The sequence below is a fragment of the Vitis vinifera genome, chromosome 15, assembly GCF_030704535.1.
Source record: "Vitis vinifera cultivar Pinot Noir 40024 chromosome 15, ASM3070453v1".
Lineage (NCBI taxonomy): Eukaryota > Viridiplantae > Streptophyta > Magnoliopsida > Vitales > Vitaceae > Vitis > Vitis vinifera.
Genome location: NC_081819.1, coordinates 8,979,774 through 8,998,649, shown reverse-complemented (window position 1 = coordinate 8,998,649; position 18,876 = coordinate 8,979,774). Strand labels below are relative to the sequence as shown.

General features: G+C 32.9%; 1 long non-coding RNA gene across 2 annotated transcripts; it reads right to left on the bottom strand.

Moving 5' to 3' along the window:
• Nucleotides 1-13,171: 13,171 nt before the first annotated feature.
• On the bottom strand, nucleotides 13,172-18,586 carry LOC132255155 (uncharacterized). Of its 2 annotated transcripts, none has more exons than XR_009467779.1 (2): nucleotides 14,785-18,586; nucleotides 13,172-14,297 (listed from the first exon to the last, which is right to left on the bottom strand). It is a non-coding gene; the product is annotated as an uncharacterized LOC132255155 (long non-coding RNA). The 2 variants fall into 2 exon arrangements; XR_009467778.1 differs by having other exon boundaries at nucleotides 15,638-18,586.
• Between the last annotated feature and the right edge of the window lie 290 nt (nucleotides 18,587-18,876).

The window sequence follows — 18,876 nt, the reverse complement described above, 5'->3', positions numbered from 1 at the left end:
AAGAAAGAATAAACATCCATCAAACCTAGATGGTGTCCACCCAATTAGAAACCCAAGCTTCTTGTCCTAATGATTAGTTACAAATAGAAAAATGGAACGAGCATACATAGAACCTAAAAAGTTGTCCCAATGATGAAAAACGAGTGGAACAAAGCAATGAACTTAGATCAAACCTAAATGGTATTCCAATGATAGCAAACAAAAGGGATGAAGAATAAAAATAGATAGAACCTAGGATGGTGTCTAAATGGTGAGAAATTAAATGAACAAACAATTAAGCTTAGATAGGGCCTAGGGGGTGTCCCCATGATGACAAACCAAAGTAAAGAATAATGACCTTAGAAAGAACCTATGATGTCGTCCCAAAGATGAGAAACCAAAGGGAGAAAGAATAAACTTCCATCAAACCTAGATAGTATCGAGCAAGTGAGAAACATAAGTTTCGTGTCCCAATGATTAGTTACAAATGGAAAAAAGTAATCAGCTAAGATAGAACCTAGAAAGCTGTCCCAATGACGAAAATTGAGTAGAACAAACAAATGAAATGAGATTAGGATGAGGTCTAAATGATGAGAAATTAAAGGAACAAACAATTAAGCTTAGATAGCGCCTAGGGTGCATCCCCATCATGACAAACCAAAGTAAAGAATGAATGACCTTAGAAAGAACCGACGATGTCATCCCAAAATGAGAAACCAAATGGAGAAAGAATAAACTTCCATAAAACCTAGATGGTGTCTAAACGATGATTAGTTATGAATGGAAAAAAGGAATGAGCTTAGATAGAACCAAGAAAGCTGTCCCAATGACGAAAAACGAGTAGAACAAATAAATGAACTTAGATAAAATTTAGATGGCGTCCAGTGACAAAAAACAACAGGGATGAAGAATAAACATCGATAGAACCTACGATGGTTTCTAAACGATGAGAAATTAAAGGAACAAAATATTAAGCTTAGATAGGGCCTGTCCGCGTTCCAATGATCACAAACCAAGGTAAAGAATAAATGACCTTAGAAAGAACATACGATGTCCCAAAATGAGGAAGAATAAACTTCCTTTAAACCTAGATTGTTTCCAAACGATGAGAAACTGAATGATTAGTTACAAATGATAAAAACACATCAATTAAGATAGAACCTAGAAAGTTGTCCCAATGAAGAAAAACGAGTGGAACTAACCAATGAACTTAGCAAAATCCGAGATTGCCTTCTAATGATAGGAAACCAAAGGGATGAAGAATAAACATTGATAGAACCTAGGATGGTGTCTAAACATTGAGAAATTAAAGGAACATACAATTAAGCTTAGATAGGGCCTAGGGGGCTTTCCAATGATGACAAACGAAAGAAAAGAATGAATGACCTTAGAAAAAACCTATGACGTCGTCCCCAATATGAGAAACTAAAGGGAGAAGGAATAAACTTCCATAAAACCTAGATGGTGTCCAAACAATGAGAAACCAAACGATCATGTCCCAATGATTAGTTACAAATGGAAAAAAGGAACGAGCTTCGAAAGAACCTAGAAAGTTGTCCTTATGATGAAAAACAAATGAACTTAAATAATACCTAGATGGCGTTCGAATGATAGGAAACAAAAGGGATGAAGAATTAACATAGATAAAACCTAGGATGGTGTCCAAACGATGAGAACTTAAAGGAAAAAACAATTAAGCTTAGATAGGGCCTAGGGGGCGACCCAATGATGACAAACGAAAGAAAAGAATGAATGACCTTAGAAAAAACCTATGATGTCGTCCCCAATATGAGAAACCGAAGGGAGAAAGAATAAACTTTCATAAAACCTAGATGGCGTCCAAACGATGAGAAACCAAAGGATCATGTCCCAATGACTAGTTATTAATGGAAAAAAGGAATGAGCTTCGATCGAACCTAGAAACCTGTCCCAATGATGAAAAAATGCAGGAACAAAAAACTGAACTTATATAAAACCTAGATGGTGTTCCAATGATAGTAAACAAAAGGGATGAAGAATAAATATAGATAGGACCCTAGGATGGTTTCCAAATGACGAGAAATTAAAGGAAAAAACAATTAACCTTAGATAGGGCATAGGGGGCGTCCCAATGATGACAGACCCAAGGAAAGAATGAATGACCTTAGATAGAACCTATGATATCATCCCAAAGATGAGAAAACCAAAGGGAGAAAGAATAAACTAGATGATGTCCAAACAATGAGAAACCTAAGGGAGAAAGAATAAACTTGAATAAAACCTTGATGGTGTCCAAACGATGAGAAACCAAAGCTTCATGTCCGAATGATTAGTTACAAATGGAAAAAAGGAATGAGCTTAGATAGAACCTAGAAAGCAGTCCCAACGATTGAAAACAAGTGGAACAAACAAATGAACTTAGATATAACCTAGATGCCATTCCAATAATAGGAAACGAAAGGGATGAAGAATAAAAATAGACAAAACCTAGGATGGTGTCTAAACGATGAGAGATTAAAGGAACATACAATTAAGCTTAGATATGGCCTACGGGGCGTCCCAATAATGACAAACCAAATTAAAGAATCAATGACCATAGAAAGAAGCTACAAAGTTGTCACAAAGATGAGAAACCAAAGGGAGAAAGAATAAACTTCCATCAAACCTAGATGGTGTCCAAACAATGAGAAACCAAAGGATCATGTCCCAATGATTAGTTACAAATGGAAAAAAGGAATGAGCTTCGATAGAACCTAGAAATTTGTCCCTATGATGAAAAACCTAGATGGCGTTCGAATGAAAGGAAACAAAAGGGACGAAGAATTAACATAGATAAAACCTAGGATGGTGTCCAAACGATGAGAAATTAAATTAAAAAACAATTAAGCTTAGATAGGGCCTAGGGGGCGTCCCAATGATGACAAACGAAAGAAAAGAATGAATAACCTTAGAAAAAACCTATGATGTCGTCCCCAATATGAGAAACCAAAGGGAGAAAGAATAAACTTCCATAAAACCTAGATGGCGTCCGAATGATGAGAAACCAAAGGATCATGTCCCGATGACTAGTTATTAATGGAAAAAAGGAATGAGCTTCGATCGAACCTAGAAACCTATCCCAATGACGAAAAAATGGAGGAACAAAAAAATGAACTTAGATAAAACCTAGATGGTGTTCCAATAGTAAACAACAAGGATGAGGAATAAATATAGATAGGACCTAGGATGGTTTCCAAAGGACGAGAAATTAAAGGAAAAAACAATTAACCTTAGATAGGGCCTAGGGGGTGTCCCAATGATGACAGACCCAAGGAAAGAATGAATGACCTTAGATAGAACCTATGATGTCGTCCCAAAGATGAGAAAACCAAAGGGAGAAAGAATAAACTAGATGATGTCCAAACAATGAGAAACCTAAGAGAGAAAGAATAAACTTGCATAAAACCTTGATGGTGTCCAAACGATGAGAAACCAAAGCTTCGTGTCCGAATGATTAGTTACAAATGGAAAAAAGGAATGAGCTTCGATAGAACCTAGAAAGTTGTCCCTATGATGAAAAACAAATGAACTTAAATAATAAATAGATGGCGTTCGAATGAAAGGAAACAAAAGGGATGAAGAATTAACATAGATAAAACCTAGGATGGTGTCCAAAAGATGAGAAATTAAATTAAAAAACAATTAAGCTTAGATAGGGCCTAGGGGGCGTCCCAATGATGACAAACGAAAGAAAAGAATGAATAACCTTAGAAAAAACCTATGATGTCGTCCCCAATATGAGAAACCAAAGGGAGAAAGAATAAACTTCCATAAAACCTAGATGCCGTCCGAACGATGAGAAACCAAAGGATCATGTCCCAATGACTAGTTATTAATGGAAAAAAGGAATGAGCTTCGATCGAACCTAGAAACCTGTCCCAATGATGAAAAAATGGGGGAACAAAAAAATGAACTTAGATAAAACCTAGATGGTGTTCCAATAGTAAACAACAAGGATGAAGAATAAATATAGATAGGAGCTAGGATGGTTTCCAAAGGACGAGAAATTAAAGGAAAAAACAATTAACCTTAGATAGGGCCTAGGGGGTGTCCCAATGATGATAGACCCAAGGAAAGAATGAATGACCTTAGATAGAATCTATGATGTCGTCCTAAAGATGAGAAAACCAAAGGGAGAAAGAATAAACTAGATGATGTCCAAACAATGAGAAACCAAAGGGAGAAAGAATAAACTTGCATAAAACCTTGATGGTGTCCAAACGATGAGAAACCAAAGCTTCATGTCCGAATGATTAGTTACAAATGGAAAAAAGGAATGAGCTTAGATAGAACCTAAAAAGCAGTCCCAACGATTGAAAACAAGTGGAACAAACAAATGAACTAAGATATAACCTAGATGCCATCCCAATAATAGGAAACGAAAGGGATGAAGAATAAACATAGATAGAACCTAGGATAGTGTCTAAACGATGAGAAATTAAAGGAACAAAAAATTAAGCTTTGATAGGGCCTATGGGGCGTCCAATGATGAGAAACCAAAAGGAAAGAATGAATGACCTTACAAAGAAGCTACGATGTCGTCCCAAAGATGAGAAACCAAAGGGAGAAAGAATAAACTTCCACCAAACCTAGATGGTGTCCAAACAGTGAGAAAGAAAAGGTTCGTGTCACAATGATTAGTTACAAATGGAAAAATGGAAAAATGGAATGAGGATATATAGAACCTAGAAAGTTGTCCTAATGATGAAAAACGAGTGGAACAAACAAATGAACTTAGATAAAACCTAGAACGCGTTCCAATGATAGGAAACAAAAGGGATGAAGAATAAACATAGATAGAACCTAGGATGGTGTGTAAACAATGAGAAATTAAAGCAACAAACAATTAGGCCTACATAGGGCCTAGGGGGCGGTCCAATGATGACAAACCAAAGTAAAGAATGAATCACCTTAGAAAGAACCTACGATGTCGTCCCAAAATGAGAAACCAAATGGAGAAAAATAAACTTCCATCAAACCTAGATGGTGTCCAAACGATGAGAAACCAAAGGCAAAAGTCCCAAACACTAAATGAGCTTAGAAAGAACCTATGAGGTCATCCCAACGATGAGAAACCAAAGGGAGAAAGAATAAACTTCCATAAAACCTAGATGGTGTCCAAACCATGAGAAACCAAACGATCATGTCCCAATGATTAGTTACAAATGGAAAAAAGGAATGACCTTCGATAGAACCTGGAATGCTGTCCTAGTGATGAAAAACGAGTGGAAAAAAAATAATGAACTTAGATAAAACCTAAATGGTGTTCCAATCATAGGAAAGAAAAGGGATGAAGAATAAACATAGAACCTAGGATGTTGTCCAAACGATGAGAAATTAAAGTAACAAATAATTGAGCTTAGATAGGGCCTAGGGGGCGTCCCAATGATGACAAACCAGACTAAAGAATGAATCACCTTAGAAAGAACATACGATGTCTTCAAAAAATGAGAAACCAAATGGAGAAAGAATAAACATCCGTCAAACCTAGATGGTGTCCAAACAATGAGAAACCAAAGGCAAAAGTCCCAACAAGTAGTTACAAATGGAAAAAAGGAATGACCTTAGATAGAACCCAGAATGCTGTCCCATTTATGAAAAATGAGTGGAACAAACAAATGAACTTAGATAATACCTAGATCGCGTTCCAATGATAGGAAACAAAAGGGATGAAGAATAAACATAGATAGAACCTAAGACATGGTCTAAACGATGAGAAATTAAACGAAAAAACAATAAAGCTTTCATAGGGCCTAGGGCGCATCCTAATGATGACAAGCCAAAGTAAAGAATGAATGACCTTACAAAGAACGTACGATCTCGTCCCAAAGATAAGAAACCAAATGGAGAAAGAATAAACTTCCATCAAACCTAGATGGTTTCCAAAGAATGAGAAACGAAAAGATCATGTCCCAGTGATTAGTTACCAATGGGAAAAAGGAATGGCTTAGATAGAACCTAGAAAGCTGTCCCAATGATGAAAAACGAGTGGAACAAAAAAATGAACTTAGATTAAACCTAGATGGTGTTCCAATGATAAGAAACAAAAGGGATGAAGAATAAACATAGATAGAACCTAAGATGGTGTCCAAATGATGAGAAATTAAAGAAACTAAAAATTGAGCTTAGATAGGGCCTAGGGGGGCGTCCCAATGATGACAAACCCAAGGAAAGAATGAATGACCTTAGAAAGAAGCTACAATGTCGTCCCAAAGATGAGAAACCAAAGGGAGAAAGAATAAACTTCCATAAAACCTAGATGTTGTCCAAACGATAAGAAACCAAAGGATCATGTCCCAATGATTAGTTACAAATTGAAAAAAGGAATAAGCTTTAGATAGAACCTAAAAAGTTGTCCCAATGATGAAAAACGAATGCAACAAACAAATGAACTTAGATAAAACCTAGATCGTGTTCCAATGATAGAAATAAAAGGATTGAAGAATAAACTTAGATAGAACCTAAGATGGTGCCCAAACTATGAGACATTAAAGAAACAAATAATTAAACATAGATAGGTTCTACGGGGCGTCCCAATGATGACAAACCAAAGGAAACAGTGAATGACTTGAAATAGAACCTACGAATTCTTCCCAAAGATGAGAAACCAAATGGAGAAAGAATAAACTTCCATAAAACCTTGGATGGTTGCCAAACGATGAGAAACCAAAGGAACAAACTATTAAATTTAGATAGGACAGTGCTTCAATAACTTTTGAAGATGCAAGGTACAATCCCAATGACATGTTAGCTTTTGTTGTATCCATGAATGATTCTAATAGTGATAGTGATTATGAGTTAAATTCGTACAGAGTCGAATTCTTTGATAACCTTGTTCGATATTGACTCTTGTTTTTGTGTTGGGAATTTTGTTCTAATTTTTATTTGAACATAGAAATCTTTTTACATATTGGCTTTCTCTCCATCAAAATTCAAGAGTTGTTGTGCAATCAAACGTACATCTAAAAAGTGTTTAAGCGGTTAATCCAACTCAAGTGGTTTTAGTTCTCTTAATTGGCAAGAAAAGTCCTGTTGAGTTTAGAAATGAATTTAAATTCAACTCTAATTTGGAAACCCTTAGATACCAAAATCCTCATGGCTTTTGCCTCTAAATACTTACCTTATAACCCTTTGAAGGTTAGAGATTCGGGCAAAAAGATCATAGAGGTCTTGGAGATTATTAAAAACCACTCATCCTTTGGAGGTGATACCATTTTCAGGAAATAAAACGGTAAGTTAACAACATAAGTTCGCCACTAAAACGATAAGAAATTTCTCCCTTTAAAGATAAGAAATATTAATAAAGCGCACCACTCATAAGAATCCATCTTAAAGATAAAGAGAAAATGGAGATAAAATGTAGGATAGTGTAGCGAAGATGAGAAACTAAAGGAAAAAAGAAGAAACATGGATAAAACCTAGGATGACGTTCCAATGATGAGAAATGAAATAAACAAAGAATAAACTAACATAGAACATAGGATGGTGTCCTAATGATGAGAAACAAGAAGAAATACAAAGAAACCTAGATAGAACCTAGGAGGGTGTCGCAATGATGAGAAACCAAATAGACAAAATATTAAGCTTATATTGAACCTATCATCTTTCCAATGATATATGAAACCAAATGAAAAAAGAAAAAACTTAGGACGATGTCCCAATAATTAGAAACAAACGTAATAGAAAAGATACTTAGAACCTAGAATGACATCCGAATAATTAGAAATCAAATGAAACAAATATTAAATTGAGAATGAACATAGGATTTTATCAGAATGATGAGAAAGCAAAGGAACAAACGTTTAAGCTCAAATAGAACCTAGGATAGTTATCCACTTATCAGAAACCAAATGAACAAAGAATAAACTGAGATAGAAACTAGAATGGTTTCCCAATGATGAGAAACAAATGTAATAAAGAAGAAACATAGATACATCTTAGGATGGTGTCCCAATGATGAAAAACCAAATGAGCAAAGAATAAATCGAGATATAACCTATGATGGTGTCCTAAATGACAAGAAAAAAAAAGAGAGCATATGATTAAGTGTAGAAAGAACCTAGGATGGAGTCCCAACGATGACAAACCAAAGGAAAAAACAATTAAGCTGAAATAAACCTAGGATAGCGTTCCACTGATCAGAAACCAAATGAACAAAGAATAAACAGAAACAGAAACTAGAATGGTGTCCCACTTATGAGAATCGAAAGTAACAAATAAGAAACTTAGATACAACTTAGGATAGTACCCAATGTTAAGAACCCAAATAAACAAAAAATAAATTGAGATAGAACCTAAGATGGTGTCCCAATGATGAGAAACCAAAGGACAAATTGATTAACTTTAGAAAGAACCTCCCAATATTGAGAAATCAAAGGAACAAACGATTATGTTTATATAGAACCTAGTTACGCATCCCAATGATGATAAACAAAATGAACAAAGAATAAACAAAACCTATGATGGTGTCCCAATGATGAGAAAATAAAGTAACAAAGAAGAAACTTAGATAGAATCTGGGAACCAATCCCAATGATGAGAAACAAAAAGGAAGAAAAAAGAAACTTAGATTCAGCCTAAGATGCAATCCTATTGATGAGTAACAAAAGGAACTAACGTTTAAGCTATAAGATAGAACCAAGAATGGAATCATAGGAAAACAAATAAACAAAGAATACATGATATAACCTAGGATAGTGTCCCAATGATGAGAAACCAAAGGAACAAACATCAAACTTAAATCAAACCTATGATCGTGTCCCAATGTTGAGAAAGTAAAGGAACAAACGATTAAGGATAATTAGAAAGTAGAATGGTGTCCCAATGATGAGAAACAAAACTAACAAAAAGCAAACTTAGATAGAACTTAGGATGACGTCCCAATAATTAAAAACCAGATGAACAAAGAATAAATTGAGAAAGAGCCTAGGATGGTGTCCCAATGATGAGAAAATGAAGGAACAAATGATTAAGCTTAGAAAGAACCTAGGATAGCATTCCATTGATCAGAAACCAAATGAACAAAGATTAAACTGATATAGAAACTAGAATGGTGTCCTAATGATCAAAAACAAAAGTAATAAAGAAGAAACTTGGATACAACCTAGAATGGTGTTCCAATGATGAGAAACCAAATTAACAAAAAATAAACTGAGTTAGAATATAGGATGGTGTCCCAATGACGAGAAACCAAAGGAACAAATGATTAAGTTTTGAAACAACCTGTGATGGCTTCCCAATGATGAGAAACCAAAGGAACAAACAATTATCTTTATATAAAACCTAGTTTTGCATCCCAATGATGAGAAACGAAATGAACAAAGAATAACATGTGATAAAAATATATGATGGTGTCTCAATGAGGAGAAAAAAAAGTACCAAGAAGAAATTTAGATAGAATCTGAGATGGTTTCCCAATGATTAGTAACCAAAGGAACAAAGAAGAAACTTCGATTCACCCTAGGATGTAGTCCTATTGATGAGAACAAAAGGAACCAACGTTTAAGCTTTAGATAGAACTTAAGATGGCATCCCAATAATGTGAAAGTAAATAAAAAATAATAATAACATTAGATAGAACCCAGGATATTGTCCTAAGGATGAGAAACCAAAGGAATAAGCATCAAACTAAAATCAAACCAATGATGGTGTCCTAATATTCAGTAACTAAAGAAACAAATGATTAAGTTAGATAGAACCAAGGATGACGCCCCAATGATGAAAAACCAAACAAAGAAATAATAAACTAAGATAGAACAGAGGATGGTGTCCTAATGATGAGAAACCAAAGGAACAAAGAAGAAACCTAAATAGAAGCAAGGAGGGTGTCACAATGATGAGAAACCAAACGAACAAACGATTAAACTTATACAAAACCTAGGATGTCTTCCCAATGATATGAAACCAAACAAACAAAGAATAAATTGAGAAAGAACCTAAGTTGTTCCCAATAATTAGAAACCAAATGATTAAGCACAGATAGAACCTAGGATGGCGTCCCAATAATTAGAAACCAAATGAACATAGAATAAACTAATAAAGAACTTAGGAGGGTGTCCCAATGATGAGAAACCAATGGAACAAACAATTAAGCTTAAATAGAACCTAGGATAACATTCCACTTATCAGACACAAAATGAACAAAGAATAAAACGAAATAGGAATTAATGGTGTTGCAATGATAAAAAGCAAAAGAAACAAATACGAAACTTAGATACAACCTAGGATGTTGTCTCAATAATGAGAAACCACATGAATAAAGAATAAACTGTGTTAGAATCTTGGATGGTGCTCCATTGACAAGAAACAAAGGAACAAACGATTAAATTTAGAAACAGCCTAGGATTGTGTCCCAATGATGAGAAACCAATGGAACACAAGATTATGTTTAGATAGAACCTAGCTTTGCCTCCGAATGATGAGAAACGAAATAAACACAGAATAAACTGAGGTACAACCTATGATGTTGTCCCAATGATGAAAAACAATAGTAACAAAGAAGAAACTTACATAGAACCTAGGATGGTGTCTAAATGATGAGAAACCAAATGAAGAGAGAAGAAACTTATATTCAATCTAGGATGCAGTCCTATTGATGAGAAACGAAATGAACTAACATTTACTTATATTAGAACCTACGATGGCGTCCCAATGACGGGAAAGCAAAATAAACAAAGAATAAACTTATATAGAACCTAGGATATTATCCCAATGATGAGAAAACTAATAATTTTTTAAACCTCAACTAAATATGAGATAAACTGAAAAACTAAACAAAACATAATGATTTTTAAAGGAAACTAAACTAAGCATAATATCAATGAACATACTAATAATTTTTAAAAACCAAACTAAACATGAGATCAACAAAATAACCAAACTAATTATTTTAAAAACTAAACTAAGCATAATATCAACAAAGAAACTAAACTAATAATTTTTCAAAACTAAATTAAGCATGAGATTAAAAAAAAATAACCATGCTAATCATTTTTAAAATAAACTAAACTAAGCACAATATCAACAAAGCACCCAAATTAATAATTTTTTACAAACTAAACTAAACATGACATTAATGGAATAACCACATAACTAATGATTTTTAAAAGAAACTAAGCTAAGTATGATATCAACAAAGCAACCAATTTAATAATTTTTATAAACTAAACTAAGTATAAGATGAAAGGAATAACCAAACTAATAATCTTAAAAGAAACTAAACAAATCATAATATGAACAAAACAACCAAAGTAATAATTTTTCAAAACTAAACTAAACATGAGATTAACTGACTTTTTAAAGGAAACTAAACTTAGTATAATATCATGAAAGTAAGCGAACTAATAATGTTTAAAAACTAAACTAAGTGTGAGATTAATTAAGTAATCAAACTAATGATTTTTAAAAGAATTATACCAAGCATAACCAAGGTTTAAAATATCGGTAAACACGGATATATCGGTACTTGGATTTTACGGATATATTGAATATATCGGATAAATATCGATGAATATTTTGACAAAAATATCGATAGAAGAGAAATAGTTCAAAATTCATGAAAATATTTAGAAAACTTAAAAAAAAAATGATAAAATAAGTAAAAATACACATATTAAAGTTCTTTTGTAAGTGTAATTAACATAAATACGATTATAGATAATATTTATCAAATTTTTATTAAAAAAATTAGCTTAAAATTCCTTTAATATATTTATATTCATTTATTTTAAAAATTAAAACATGTTTTATTACATTTTAAACAAAAATTTAAATTGATTTCTATAAAATATTTTATTTGAGATTTAATTTCTAAAATTTTATTATAAATATGTGGTGACAACTTTTTTTATTAACATTAATTTGTTTAAATAATTAAAATTATTAATAATTTATCTTATCAAATTAATTTTAATTTTTAAAATATTCAAACTTCATTAATTTTTTATATTGTAGCAATTTTTTAGTAAAATTATATTTTTAAAATATAAAATTAAAAGAATAAATAAAAAATTAAAAGTGAAGTGATAATAATTTTTTAAAATAGGATTAATGAGATAAATATGAAAAGTAGTTAAAAATAAAATGATAATATAAATTTAAAATAAAAGATAAATTAAAAATGAATAATTAAAAAAATATCAATATACATAATTTTTTTTTAAAAATTCAAACAATCGGTGATTTTTTGTGCTCTCCCTGCTTGTCACCGCACGTTGCCCCACGCTCGATTTTTTCGCCTATAGATTGCTTCTAAATCGATTTTTAAAAGAAACTAAACAAAGCATAATATGAACAAAACAACCAAACTAATAATTTTTTTAGAAACTAAACTAAATATGAGATCAACTAATAATAATTAAACTAAGCAAAATATCAACAAAGCAACCAAACTAATAATTTTCAAAAACTAAACTAAACATGAGATCAACGGAATAACCCAACTAATGATTTTTAATAGAAACTAAACTAAAGGTGATATCCACAAAGCAACCAAACTAATAAAGTAAAACTAAACTATGTACGAGATTAAACAAATAATCTAACCAATGATTTTTAGGATAATTAAACCAAACAAATTGACAGAGTAACCAAACTAATAATTTTTCAAAACGAAACTAAATATTAGATTAATTGAATAACTAAACTAATTTCACATTAATGAAACTAAACTAAGCATAATATCAGCAAAGCAACCAAACTAATAATTTTTTAAAACCAAAACTAAAAACGAGATTAACTAAATAACTAAACTAATTATTTTATAAAAAAAAATTGAACAAACCATGATATCAACAAAGCAACCAAACTAATAATTTTTAAAAAATAAACAAAACATGAGATCAACATAATAACTAAACTAATGTGTTTTAAAGAAAATGAAATTGTGCATTATATCAACAAAGCAACAAAACTTATAATTTTTCAAAACTAAACTAAGCATAAGATCAAAAGGACAACTAAACTAATGATTTTTAAAAGAAATTAAACGAAGCATAGTATCAATAAATGTCACACCCCAATTTTTTTTTTCTTCTTATGATTATTATTTATTCTTCAACTAAAGAATTGATACTCAAACATAGTATAAGTGCTCTCAAAAATTTAAATGTTGAGTTCCTACTTGAATTTGTTCAAAAAGAGGATATGGAAAACCTGTTATAAAGAGTACATCCTGTAATAAACATTGTGACTATTGAGTTAACAAAATATGTTTTGTTTCACAAAAGAAACTTGTACAACATTAATTTACATATACCAAACCCCATTGTTTACTATGGGTAGCCCATACTACAAGTGTATCTAACAAATATATACATTACATCATTCCAACAAAAGGTGTAGTCTTGATACAAAAGGCATGGCCTCAAAAGACTTTCAATATGAGCAAACAGCATCCAATCACAGTAAAGCATTGCTCAAGCATTCTTTCCTGCATAGGTCTTCTGACCTGCATCTATAGGTGGAAGGAATAGGGTGAGTTCACAACTCAGTAGGAAAGTTTATAACCATCCTAAGTATACCCTTAAAAACCTTGAATTAAACATTTAATAACATGCATGATAAACATTTCATAACCATTAACAAATGTGTAATCATGTCAAACATGTATGCATGTGTTTGTTGGTTTCATCATTGCTTTTCCCCATCCATCCTTTCACAACTGATAATTTGCTGACTCCCAACAATCTACACAGCAGATATCAATGCTCCACAAGATACTCGATCAATATAATAATGACTATTCTGGGACATCACCCAAGGGCAAGTCATACCCCGTGTCTTTTGGGACTCATACCCAAGGGCAGGACCAACCCCGTGTCTTTAGGGACTAAAACCCAGGGGCAGGACCAACCCCATACACCCACATCGGAGTGTCTTCCTCGAGGGCTTTAGGGACTTTCACCCAAGGACCCACGGTCCCACATAAACAATATATCAAATGATAAGGCCTGTAGCATCACATAAGCACTTCGCCACCAATAAATTCTCTGAATATGATCTGTGATAATTCCATATCCTTCTTGCAATGCAATCACACCATAAACCATTTCGACAACACAAAACCACGAATCTTCATACCAATATACGTTCCAACATCATGGTAACATTTCAATGCAATAAACCGAGATGCAATGACACTTTAAAAGATTTTATGAAATCATAGAAACAACATAAAATTCCAACAAATAATTCAAGGAAAGAAATCAGATACACCATAGAATAGCATAAAATTCCCTACCTTACACCGACTTCCTTTTTGTGTTTCTTCTAAGTAGGCAATCTTTGCCTATTACGAGGAACTGAAATGAAACAACATAATTTAGGTTTCCTAACCATGAAAATTTATATAGTTTATTGTTGCAAATTTTTAATTCTCACATTCTCTAATCTATATCCTACATGTTTTCAGATCAAATTTTGAATTGAATTAAACAATATTTACAATGCATATTAATTTCCCTAATTAATTACCAAACACTAATTCTTTTGATTTTCTTAAAGCCTAACCTATTAACAAATTCCAAGTGTCCAAATAACCCAATTCATCACATGTTTACTAATCTATTTTTCAATCAAACCAAATTAAACAAAGATTTATGCTGATCTTACCATTAATAAAATACTTAACTTAAAATACTTTAATCTTTAATTAATTGTGATTTTTAACTAAAACAGGTTTATAGCTAATTATACTCAACTTTTACACAATTTTTACCGTTAATTCTATTCAACATACCATTAGGAACCAAAATAAACGAAAATTACAAAATTAAACAACTTGCTTACCTCAAATCTACACTTTCTCTCTCTAGATTCTCTCTCTAACCCAAGTTGCTGCAGGTGAAATGGTGCAAAACGAGCTGCAGCCCCCTTATAAAGAGGTCTCCAAGCACCCAAGCATGAGGTGGCAGCCCACATGGCTGCCACCAATCCACCCAAGTAGGAGGTGGCATTCCACTAACTCAAATTTCCCAATTTTGCACTTTAGTCCTTCAAGTTATAAAAAAATAAAACCCATAATTGCCCATTAGTCCTTTAGGTTTTCATAACCCTAATTAGTCCCTAAGAACCTAATAAGCATGCTTAGATCATTAACTAATCCCACTTAACCATAATCAAAGTTTAATTCATAATTAAATATGATTAGCACTAAACTAGTTTTAACATCTAATTAAGCAAGCTTAAAGTTAAGTACTAAAATAATCATTATTGCCTATTTAATTCATTAGTACTAGGTGTTACAATAAATATACCATACTAATAATATTTAAAAATTAAACTAAATATGAGATCAACGGACTAACCGAACTAATGATTTTTAAAAGAAACTAAACTTAGTAAAACGAATAATGTTTAAAAACTAAACTATGTATGAGATTAATAGAGTAACCAAACTAATGGTTCTTAAAAGAATTATACCAAGCACAACATCAACAAACCAACCAAACTAATGATTTTTTGAAAAGTAAACTAAACATGAGATCAAAAGATTAACCAAACTAATGATTTTTAAAAGAAACTAGACTAAGCATTGTATCAACAAAACAATCAAACTAATAATTTTTATAAACTAAATTAAGCATCCAATTAATACATGAGAATATAAAATTTCTCATTATAGAAACAATGTAAAATGTACCACTCTTTAGATTTTTTTGATCTCCTGCAACCTGACTTGAAGCTGCATTCAATTTTCCCTACATTTATGGAGACGAAAAGTTTGATCACAATTCAAAACAAAGGAAAAGAAAAGGAGTTAGATAAGAATAAGAGCTAATATGTACCTTGATAGCCACCATTTTGTTTTTTAGTCTTTATTTTTTAGTATCTTCTAATGATCTAATACCCTACGAAGCAAAAGCAACATCCAAAGTTCAGGCAGTCAATTTCTGTCTTTCCTTGTTTTTTTTCTGGGCAACCAAACAGAAATTAGGGTTCCAGGGAAATCGTGACAAAAATTCTTCCTCTTAACTAAACAGCTTCCATTAATGACCTACTGGGTTAGCGATCCTAGTTGCGGAACTCCAATAAACATAAATCAGCCCATCCATTCAAATGCACAAGAACTCCAAATGTAACCAAAATTCAAACAAATTTATTACTTTCTGATGCACTTCAAGCTATGTCAAACTCAGAGAAACAATCACCAACACTCCAAGAATGCAAAAACTTGCACTTATCCCCATAACTACAATTTCCTTGAAGCCAATAATTACAAAGCTTCTCAATCTTCTTAAATACTCTATTGCCCGCACCACTACCTTGAGCTCTATTGCCTGCGCCACCGTCGTGAACCGGCCCCCACATAGGATTAAACTTAGGACTTCTTCATGCACCAGAAAAGCTGTGATCGTCATGTACTCCTTGATTTGGCCATTTGGACAATGATCCATTGCTTATGAATGGTTGGTGTTGTTGGGGAGGAGGACCTGGTAATTCTCTGGGTAGGTACGGACAGAGGAACTTGTTGCACCTGCCTGCCCTCCAATGGTAACAAACCTTTTGTTGTTTTCCACTATCATTCAAAGCTCCAAGTCGTTGAAACACCCGTTTGTTACCATGCTCGTCGGCATCCATAGCTAAAGAAGATCAAAACAGAGATTAAATGTAGAGCTTTGCCTTGAAACTGAACTGAAATCTTTATCTTTATACCAAAAATAGGGAATTAGGGTATCCCGAAATAGCAATTCAAGAATTTGACCATGGGTTCCAACAATTATAGATCCAATCTCATCATGGGAAACCCTAATTTCCTCAAAATTTCCATTCAGAATTTTATATTCGGAAAGGAAACAAAGTGCATGGCCCAGCGGAGTAACGTTGAGAAACAAAGAATCGAGCATCATCAACAGGTTGAAACAGTTAGACAAGCAAACCAGATAATCAAGAAATCTAAATAGTGGAATGATTAGTCAAAACAGTTGTTTCATCAGACCTGATCACCATAAACCTCCAATCTCCTCCCTCTTAGCTCTCTCTCCGGAAACACTCCAAGCTGAAATAGCAAATCCAAGGATAGGCGATTGTTTGAAACTGAAATAAATAGAGTCTTTCCTTGTTTTTTCTGCGCAACCAAACAGAAATTAGGGTTCCGGGGAAATCATGACAAAAATTCTTCCTCTTAACTAAACAGTTTTCGTTAATGACCTACTGGGTTAGCGATCCTAGTTGCGGAACAATTTCCAAATATGATCTTTTTTGTTGCTGAGAAATCAAAGGAAGGGAAAGAAAAAGAAAAAAAAAAGAAAGCAGGAATCTTGGAAACACCCATTTGAAAGGCGAGAATATACTTACAAGTTTGTGGTTTCCTAGAAACTTAAGGACAAGAAAATATAGATTTTCTCGGCAACCAAACGAAAAAAAGAAAAGTTAAAAAGAGTGCAAGAAAAAAGGATAACAAGAATGGCGATCTCTTGCAGACAAGATGAGGGTGAAGAATGGTGAGCACTGATTTGAAATGGTAGAAAAATCTCCTGTGATGTTCGCGGAAACCAGAAAAGAATAATGCAGGTGTGATCTCTTGTTCCCTCAGAAAAATGGATATCCAAAGGAAAATGGCGATTCTATCCTCGAATATGAAGATCCTGAAGCTCCAAATATGGGTGTCTGATGATCCTTTCTCACTATCGGTGGATTGCAATGGGGAATATTGCTCTCTGATGATAATGAACTCTAATGGCGGTGATGACTCTCTATAAACGAACCAACGAGCTTCAACGGTGGCGAACTACTCCGGCAGTGATGAAACGAACCACAAGAGTGAACTACTCCGGCAGCTATGAACTTGCCTTTTTCAATGAGAATTTGCGCTCCTCCATAAAACACCCAAAAAGTGACTCCCTATGTCGGTGATGAACTCTCCTACTCCAAAAAATGCCCAAAATCTCTATGTTGGCGACGAAGTCTCATTTCCAAGAATGCCAAAAAGAGCTTCTTCGTCGGTAATGAAGTCTCTATTTTTTCAACCTCAAAAGTCTCTGGAACTACAGCTGTTACGCCATTCCCGGTGTGGTGTGCATCCCTCAACAAAAAGATTCCTCTTCCAGAGACTTCCCCAAAAACGGCCTCCTAAATGCCTGGCAGTTCAAAAATGTGATTGGCAATAACTTCCTTGCATGTACTATGGTGATGCTCCCTCACATGAGACTCTTCTCGAAACCATCATGATGTCATGTCCCGGAAGAAAATGGATCCTTCTCAAAAGTCTCATTGTCATGCCAAATGCATGTCTCCATCTCACCCGGAGCGCATGTGTGATAGCCATCCAGAATGCACGTGCCTCTAACCTTCTGGAGTCTTTTGGATCCCATGCATGGAGATCAAAATTGCAGCATGAAAGAAATGCCCTTCTATGCATGCCTTGGCCATTACACACGTATTCATCCTTATCTCATCCAAGCACCAGAATAATTGCAAAAATATAGGGCTTGTTCTTGGTGTTTTTAAAAATAGTTTTTTAGAATTTTTAAAAAACTAGAGTGTTTGACATGATGTTTTAATACAAAAAACAAGAAGTTCGTTTGAATGAAAGAATTTGTATTGTTTTTAAAAACAATATATTATTTTTATTTTATAAAAATTTTATAAAATTAATTTATAATAATATGAAATCAAATTCAAGTTAAGTCTTATTAAAAAATAAAAATTAATTTCACAATTATATATAAGTTAAAGATAAATAATTTTTTTAAAAAATTATGAAACAATTTTTTTATTGTAGTGAAATAAAAATTTCTATAATATAAAAACAATTTTAATATTCATTTTTAATACAAGTCAATTAAGTGCTTTAATTAATTTTTAAAATTTTTTATTTGACCATGATTTCTTATGTTTTTTTAGAAACTTTTTTAATGTTAAAGAATCAAAAAAAAAAAA